Consider the following 9289-nt stretch of genomic DNA (forward strand, 5'->3'; position numbering starts at 1 on the left):
CTATAGTACCACTGAGGGCCCCCCCCTGCACCGCATGGGCTGCGGGGCCTTACGTTACGCCACTGCTCGCATGCGCACTTTGCGAGAGCCCGGCCCCAACATGGTCTGGGACTACCGGCCACCCCCCTCCTTAACCACTGACTGGATTACCTAATTCAACCATTCAACACATGGGGTCTTTGGAAGTGAGGGGGTCAAGGGCCCCCCCCTGGCCGTATTTATTAAAATATGAAAACAAAATTACAATTTTAATAAAATAAACATTTAGACAATTATTAAATGCACGTTTCAGAACATTAGATTGACATCCGTTTTGACATGGTATGATGGGCTAACCTTAACAAATATCTAGTACAGCGTGTTTCCTAACCGAATCTAACATCCTGAAAATTAAAAATTGCATTCTAATAATTAAGTCGTACGGCAAGGTCGCTAACCGGTGTCAGATCCTTTTACAGCTGCGCTCTCATGTTCAAGATGCGCATGCGCAACCCAGGGCACGTTTCACCCACGTGCGCTCCCTGAACTCCATTTAACCATAACAGGAGGGCCCTGACACTCGCGCACCTTGATGACGTCATAGTGTCTGTGAGGGGTGGCTACCAGCCTGAGGAAAGCGTGACTCCCTCCCCCGCACCCTTTTAAATAATGGATATCATATCCTGCCCCTGAAGTTCTGAGAGAGACCAATGGCCCCTCCCGACGGGTGGCCCCTGTCGTGAATGGGCCCGCCCCCCCTACGGACCTTAAAAATGCTGCTCACCGATTATGACCTTACCGCCACAGGCCAGGTAGTTGACCGACTATCTGGCCCCCCCCAAAAAAAACCCTGTAGCAAGGTCATACTCTCCCTGCAAAAACTTCAACCCATGCCAGGATATTTGTTATAAAAAGGGCATTCCCCGCCTCTGTTAAGTGGACCCCGTCCCGCAGGTAGAAGTGCTCCCCCCAGATGCAACCATGAGGAATGGTCTGTAAGACCGGAGTTCTAAATAACTTGTCTAGCTTGTTGTTGACCCTCTTTACCGAGTTATTCAACGCGCTGACTGAGTCCCCCCCTCTCCATCGCATTCTTGGTATCAGCTGTGACCATACAACCACACTCCCCGGTAACCGCTTTGCTAGCCACCCTGCTGCTGATATAATCTCTTCCAGGAGGGCCCTTCTACTCAGACCTGTCAGATCATTCCCCCCCAGATGAAGGATCACCGCCGAAGGAGGTGCAGTATGTCTTCTTAATAGAACCGACATATATTCCCTGAACTGACTGAGGCGAAGCCCCCCCCTGCCATGAAAGGAGACCGTGCACCCCCCGCTCTCCACCCTCCGTCTACCCGATCCTGCAAGGAAAATAGGATTAGCACGCTTGACATACGAATGTCCCACAACCCACACTACCACTGTCTTCTGTTTGTCCTCCTGGCACTTCCGTGATGTTGATGAGTTGATGTGATGTTCCATGGCTAGTTTCCGTCCTGCGTCACAGGCCCGAGAAACTGTAAATAACCAGACAAAACAGCAAGTGTTAGCAAACTCTAAATGGCGACAGCTCTCACAACATGTGCAACCGCACGTACCGTTTATAGGCATTAGAGGACCACCTCCCAATCTTTTGCACACTAGTTGTGTTCAACCCCCTGGCCGTTGCTTCAGTGGCTGCCCCTATCCGGAAGGAGTGCGTACCAAACTCTTTGTAGTTATAACCATACCTGGCCATACTCATGGCTAGTACCCTCTGGAACTGAAATCTGGTCAATGGTGTACCATCCCTATGCACCAGTAGTTGCCCCCTACACTCCTGCGCCCGCTGTCTTATCAGTTCCTCCACGTGTGTCACTGGACAGCAGAGATTGCTCCGTGCCCGGTGTAACACCAAGCTTTGACCCCTAGCTTCCTGGTCAGTTTTTGATTTCCTGATTAAGATCCAAATTGTGTCACTCCTTATGCTGACGTCAAGCAGCTGGAGGCCGCCTATCCTATCACATTTATTGGCCGCCACCAGTTCGCCTACCCTGAAAGCCCCATAAAAAGCTAATGAGAATGCCGCTTTAAAGAGGCCCACCTCTGACGCAGAGCTACATGTGTCCGGCAGAGCGAGGAGAACTGCAGACAAGCGTTCAAAACCTATCGGTTTCCTAGAATCTGTGGAAGGTGCCTGCCGACGCCGCCATCCCTTCAATGCCTTCTGAGCTAAGAAGCTGTTTGTAGGATCCCTCACCCCTTTTGCACGTGCGAAAAAGGAGATTGCCGCCTTGTGCCTGCTGGCTGTTGCCGTCGTGCGCCCCTCCTTGTGTAAGGCGCTCATGTACCTATTGAAGCTAGCTTCCCTAGTCCACCCACTCTCCCAGTCTTGGCCTAGAAAGTGACAGTAAGACCTGAACGCCCCTTCGTAAGCTGTCCTTGTCTTGGATGCTAGGCTGGCTGCCACGAGGTCATGTAGTTGGGGGCACCAATCTGCCAGAGACTCGACGGGAAATGGGCCGGGGCTGCCTCTGCCTCCGGCAAGTGATCCCTGAACACCTGCATCTTAAAACGAGAAAGGGCATCAGCTGCATTGTTCAACACCCCAGGGACATGTTTCGCCCTGAAAAGTATATTCAATGACATGCAACACAGCACAATCTCCTTGATCAGGCATAGTATGAATGGACACCTTGCAGCTTGTTGGTTGATGCATTCCACCACAGTCATATTATCTGACCAGAATATTACAGATCCGTGGGCCAAATCCTCAGGCCACACTTTCAGTGCCACCCAGATTGGGAAGAGCTCGAGGAAACCAATGTTCACCATCAGCCCGCTCTCCTCCCACCAGGCGGGCCACTTCTGTGCCACCCATTTCCTACCAAGGATTGCACCAAACCCTACACTGCCTGCCGCATCGGTCCACAAACCCAGGTCCTCTGAGGACAGCGTGGGTGCACCCCACAGCACTCTGCCATTGAAGTCCTCCAGAAATGCGATCCATATCCCCATATCCTGGCGAACCTCAGCAGATAGCCGTGTCCGGTGATGTTTCTCCCGAAGACCCCTCATGGCCTGTGCAATTGAGCGTGAAAAAGGGCGTGCCATGGGAATTACTCTCAATGCAAAGTTTAACTGCCCCACTGTCTGCTGCAACATTTGTAGAGTCACTTTCTTAGCTTGTAGGCATAGTCCTAGGGTATTCTTGAATCTTTGTATCTTTTCCATTGGTAGTCTAAAACAGCCCTCCACTGAATCCAGTTCAATGCCTAAAAATTCCAGGCATGTTACCGGCCCGACTGTCTTCCCCTGCGCCAGCAGGACCCCGAAAGAGCGCATGAGCACGCAAAATTCCTGCAATGCTGAAGCACACTCCCGTGATCCCGCCGGACCCAGAAAAAGAAAATCGTCCAGGTAATGCATGACCCACTGGTGACCCGTACATTGCCTTAAGGCCCATTCCAGAAAAGAGCTGAACTGTTCGAAATATGCACATGAGATAGAACAACCCATGGGCATACACTTATCCATGTAGTACTTCCCTTCAAAAGAGAAACCTAAGAGGTGCTGGTCCTCCGGGTGAACAGGGAGCAATCTAAAGGCTGACTCGATATCTGATTTAGCCATCAGTGTCCCCGCGCCCAGGCCCCTCTGCATGTCCGCTGCCTGATCAAAAGACGCATATTTAAAGCTGCAAACTGATTCATCAATAGCATCATTCAAGGATAGGCCCCTAGGTGCAGACAAGTTGTGAATGAGCCTATACTCCCCCTTCTCTTTCTTTGGTACCACCCCCAAAGGAGAGCATACAAAATTGTGAGTAGGAATGACATGAAAAGGTCCCGCTACCCTACCTAAACGCGACTCTTTTCCTATTTTGGTCGCCACCAGCGTGGGATTGGAAAGTACTGACAGCTGATTTCTGCACTGTGGTGTCCCGACATAACCCCCAGCTGGAATTCGGAAACCGTGGGTGAAACCCTCTTGCAACAATCTCACAGAAGTGTGGTTAGGGTACCTATTAAGCCAGGGGATCATTGCTGCCAAAAGAATCGGTGAATGTGCTATAATGGGCTGGATCTTGTTACTCTGGTTTTTTCCGTCCCCTATTGCCCGACCCATTGCCTTTATTCCGGCATGTCGACTCTGGGTGGGAAGGGTGGCCGCATAAATTGTACGCGTGCCTGAACTTACAAGTGCCCTGTGCACTGTTGCACGTCCTTCTGTTGAAGTCCCAGCATACCCCCTTCGTACCTCCATTGCCTCTGTTTTTCTGGGTTGTCTCCCCACCCTGCCCTGCTCGAAAGGGCTGCTGGAATGGCAGTTGTGGCCTGGGAGAATAACTTTTGTTCCAGGCAGCGCTAGTGCTTGCGCCCTGCCCCTTCTCAAATTGTGAGTGCCAGGAAATAGAATCAACTTTGTCCCATGCCAGACTTACTAAACTCCCTAGATTTTCTGAAAGCTATGTCATATTCTTTCCAAACATCCCCCACATGATTATCATGGTACATTGTGATCCTACTCTGATAGCAGCTCATAACAGATTGCATTCCTGGAAAACGTTCACCAACTACTGCACTGTACACCGCAAAGGCCCTCACCCAATTCATGATGTTTTCCTCCACCCTAAATTTGTACAATTTTGTTCTCATTCACTAGGCAACATCATATCCTTCTGTGATTTTGCATATTCCCATTCCCTGTTGTCTATCAGTAATGAAAATATATTAACATATTTGTCAGCCCAAATCATCTCTTTCACACTTTGTGATACATGTTGCGCTAGGCACTCCCCCCTGGAGGGCATTACGCCCTCGCCCAGCAGTGGCAGGGCAGTCTCCTTACCATTGTCGCTGGGTAACGTCGCTTCCGCGGTCTTGGCACCACCTCCATCGTTCGTTGGACCTGTTTGGGGAGAAACTGGTACAGGCGGCGTGCCTCCCCAACCACTAGCTAACAGTATCTGAGTAATCAATGTTTGCTGCTCTGCTGTGAGGGCCGTATTGGCCGGCAGCGCTCCCCCACCCAACCACGGGAGGACAGCTGCTACCTGGGCTGCCAGGTCTGTTAGCATTGGCCCGACGCGGGGATAGAAGTAGGGACTGCACTCGAGGGCACCGGAGTGTGCGGTGGCGCCACAGGCGGCACCGGTGCCGCCACTGGAATGGCTGGCACTACTGGCACTGCCACTGGCAGCTGTGGCACCGGTGCCGGGACACCCAACGGGACCTGAGGTGGAGGGATAGGTGCAGCTGGAGGTACATTGGGAGTAGGACTCTGTGGATGACCCGCCACCCTTCTAGTTTTTGCCCGCTTGGGTGGTGTCACAAATACGCCCCTTGGTTTGAGCGGTACTATCGTCCGCTTAGGTCTTCCAGATGGCCCAGCCTGAGCATCTACCTTTGCACCCAATTCCGCTACAGTCTTATCCAGTTTCTCAAACTTCCCCAGTCGCTTATCCATTGCAGACATTCTGCGCATCATTTTTTGAAACATTAAACCCACGTTGGCATTCCCATGGCCCCTTCTTGCAGACATACTTATGAGTACACCGTGCTCCGTATCTGACCCAGTTGCAGGCACCCGAGCTGGAATACACGGACAGAGATCCTTGACTTTGTCTCCCTGAAATAGAAAATATGTTCAGTTTCCAATTATGGCAGTTAATGCAAGGGTACTCTTCCCCGCTATAAATGCCTTTTTTCTTGATTGTTCAATCACTGCTAAAGTTCATAGACAATAACGATCTGTGATCTGTTATAACTTCATACCATGCCCACATATATATGTAACCTATGGGCACCCTGGTAGCCTGCAATAGAAGTAGAACCCCTTATAAATTAAACAACATTAATGTATTTGAGACAGTCAAATATCCTTTTTGTGCAACACCCATTGATCACATATTCATTGTTAAACAATTCCTTGTTGTGCCTTTTAATTGTAAGCTACTCCCTAGGAGGACCTCATTAACTCTGTAACCATTCGAAAGTACTGACTTTGTATTAAACACAAAAACGATCTCACACCTATTTATGATTTGAATCAGAGCACTTTTCACAACAACCGTTGCATTATATGGAGACACATTCACTCTTTTGATTGAGTTCTAGCACTTGTTCAAAATGTTTGCGCACGTTTCACAACAACCATTGCATTATACGGAGACACATTCAATCTTTTGATTGAGTTCTAGCACTTGTTCAAAATGTTACCTCCGCTTTCAAGTGTTAAAAGCAAAGAAAAGAGGGGTAAACGTAGGCAGCTCGAAAAACCCTCGTAACCTCCGTACATAAAATATTGGGCCCGATTCACAGAACTAACTTAAGACAAAATCCTAAATTTACTACCATTTTGGTATTCACAGAAGGCACATATTCATTTTGGTATTCACAGAATGCACTTACTCATTTCGGTATTCACAGAAGTTAGGAGTCCTAACTTTAGGACTCTTAAATGCCTTCTGTGAATACCGAAAGTCTTAAAGTTAGGATTTTTCTCAATTTAGTAGTAGTAAAGTTAAGACTCCTAACTTCAGGACTCCTAAATGCCTTCTGTGAATACCGAAAGTCTTAAAATTAGGATTTTTCTCAATTTAGCAGTAGTAAAGTTAGGACTCCTAACTTTTGGACTCCTAAATGCCTTCTGTGAATACCGAAAGTCTTAAAATGTTTTTTTTTCTCAGTTTAGTAGTAATAAAGTTAGGACTCCTTACTTTAGAACTCCTAAATGCCTGCTGTGAATACTGAAAGTCTTAAAATTAGGATTTTTCTCAATTTAGTAGTAGTAAAGTTAGGACTCCTAACTTTTGGACCCCTAAATGCCTTCTGTGAATACCGAAAGTCTTAAAATTGGGATTTTTCTCAGTTTAGTAGTAGTAAAGTTAGGACTCCTTACTTTAGAACTCCTAAATGCCTGCTGTGAATACCGAAAGTCTTAAAATTAGGATTTTTCTCAATTTAGTAGTAGTAAAGTTAGGACTCCTAACTTTCGGACTCCTAAATGCCTTCTGTGAATACCAAAAGTCTTAAAATTTGGATTTTTCTCAACTTTACTACTACTAAACTGAGAATAATCCTAATTTAAATACTTTCCACTCCATCCAGCCAACCGGGGGATTGCAGGTGCCCTGACTGGTGTCCGGCCCTGCCGCACTCTACAGAGCCCTGCATTCTACAGCTACAGCGCCCCTGCACTCTACAGCGCCCCACACTCTACAGCGCCCCACACTCTACAGCGCCCCACACTCTACAGCTCCCCACACTCTACAGCGCCCCACACTCTACAGCGCCCCAGCACCCCACACTCTACAGCGCCCCACACTCTACAGCGCCCCACACTCTACAGCGCCCCACACTCTACAGCGCCCCGCACTCTACAGCGCCCTGCACTCTACAGCGCCCGCACTCTACAGCGGCCCGCACTCTACAGCGCCCCCGCACTCTACAGCGCCCCCGCACTCTACAGCGCCCCCGCACTCTACAGCGCCACTGTACTCTACAGCTACAGCACCCCACACTCTACAGCGCCCTGCACTCTACAGCGCTCCGCACTCTACAGCGCCACCGCACTCTACAGCGCCACCGCACTCTACAGCGCCCCACACTCTACAGCGCCCCCGCACTCTACAGCGCCCCCGCACTCTACAGCACCCCCGCACTCTACAGCGCCACTGTACTCTACAGCTACAGCACCCCACACTCTACAGCGCCCTGCACTCTACAGCGCTCCGCACTCTACAGCGCCACCGCACTCTACAGCGCCACCGCACTCTACAGCGCTCCACACTCTACAGCGCCCCACACTCCACGGCGCCCCACACTCCATGGCGCCCCACACTCCACGGTGCCCCACACTCCACGGCGCCCCACACTCCACGGCGCCCCACACTCCACGGCGCCCCACACTCCACGGCTCAGAAGGGCCATGAGATAGATTCTATCACTGTCGCCAGCATCATGTAAGTTGGGGATCGGATCCCTGACTGCTCAGCCAATCAGAATGCACCTCACAACAAACGAGTAATTTTCTAGTTGCTGGCACGAGTGTGAGTGCAGCCCATACTGCTGAGGATATCAGTCTGGTCTAGGAGTGTCCTGAATTGTGTGCACTCGTGTCAGATGGATTTTTAGCAGTACTAGAGGCACGCACTGTACAATAAGCTGTGATACTGTGCCGAGGGCGGAAGAGAGCAGTCCAGAGATCTGGTGGACACAGTAAACCGTGTGCAGGCCTGCGGTTGTTAAAGGGCTGAGTCTAGGACACAAGCCCATGAAGGAACAGGAAAAGGTAATTTTTCTGGTTCACCTTCAAAGGGAGGTAAAAAAAAAGAATCTTGGTCCTCAGAAGTAAGTGCTCGCCTTTAAGTGGCCACCGCTAACCACTGTAGGCTACCTTTGAACATACACAATTTTATGTATCCCTCATACAAACTAAATTGGAGAAATGTGCCTGCCCGAGACAGGATTGTGCATTAATAGGTGATGTAACTTCACAATCTTTAAGCTCCTACAACAATCACAGTGGCACAACAACACACACTTGAGCATAATTCCTTTGCAGGAGAGTGTCGCACATCACATCAATATTTAATTCATGCACTGTATATGGGGCCTTCTCTGGGAGGAGAATATATGCGGCAATGTGAAGGGTGGGGCTAGCATGCCTGTGGGGCCCGCCTGGTCAAGAAATCAGCACAGACCCGGTATCAGATGCTAAAATGGTAGACTCAAGACACTGCATACATGATGACATCGGTACAAACCAGTACAAAGCCGAAATAGGCCTCTCCTCCAAGAAAAATGGCACAGATGCAAATATCGATATCAAATCAGGAAATTTCTCAGACGGTCCGTCGGTCAGTCTCTTTGAGAGGCGGGCAGAGCTGTGACCGAAGTCAGTCACTCCTGTGCCCGTCATGAGCACACGTCTACTGTGACTCATGACGGCAGGGAGCCGTCCTGGGTACCCGAGCGCCATGCCACGCCCCGCCACGCCTCGCCCCCCTCGCACCGCGGCGGAATTTGCCATGCGGCAAAGGGGTTAAGCTATTGGCATTGTAAATGAAAATGCTTTTTATTTATGTTTTTAAAACGAAAACAAAAATAAAAGGCATGTTATTTGCAATGTCAATAGCTCAAACTTGCGTAAATGCAAGACCTATTGCATTGCAAATGCTTGTTAGACATAGTAAACATGGTAAACTTATGTATACATAACCACTCCAAAATGGCGGCTAAAAAGCAAAAAGGGAAATACAACCCCTTATCTATGTTTTTGCTTGTGTCGATTCTATGTATAGCACGGTAGTTTGTACTGCAGAACA

This window comes from Lissotriton helveticus, chromosome 6 (genome assembly GCF_964261635.1).
Source record: "Lissotriton helveticus chromosome 6, aLisHel1.1, whole genome shotgun sequence".
Taxonomy (NCBI): domain Eukaryota; kingdom Metazoa; phylum Chordata; class Amphibia; order Caudata; family Salamandridae; genus Lissotriton; species Lissotriton helveticus.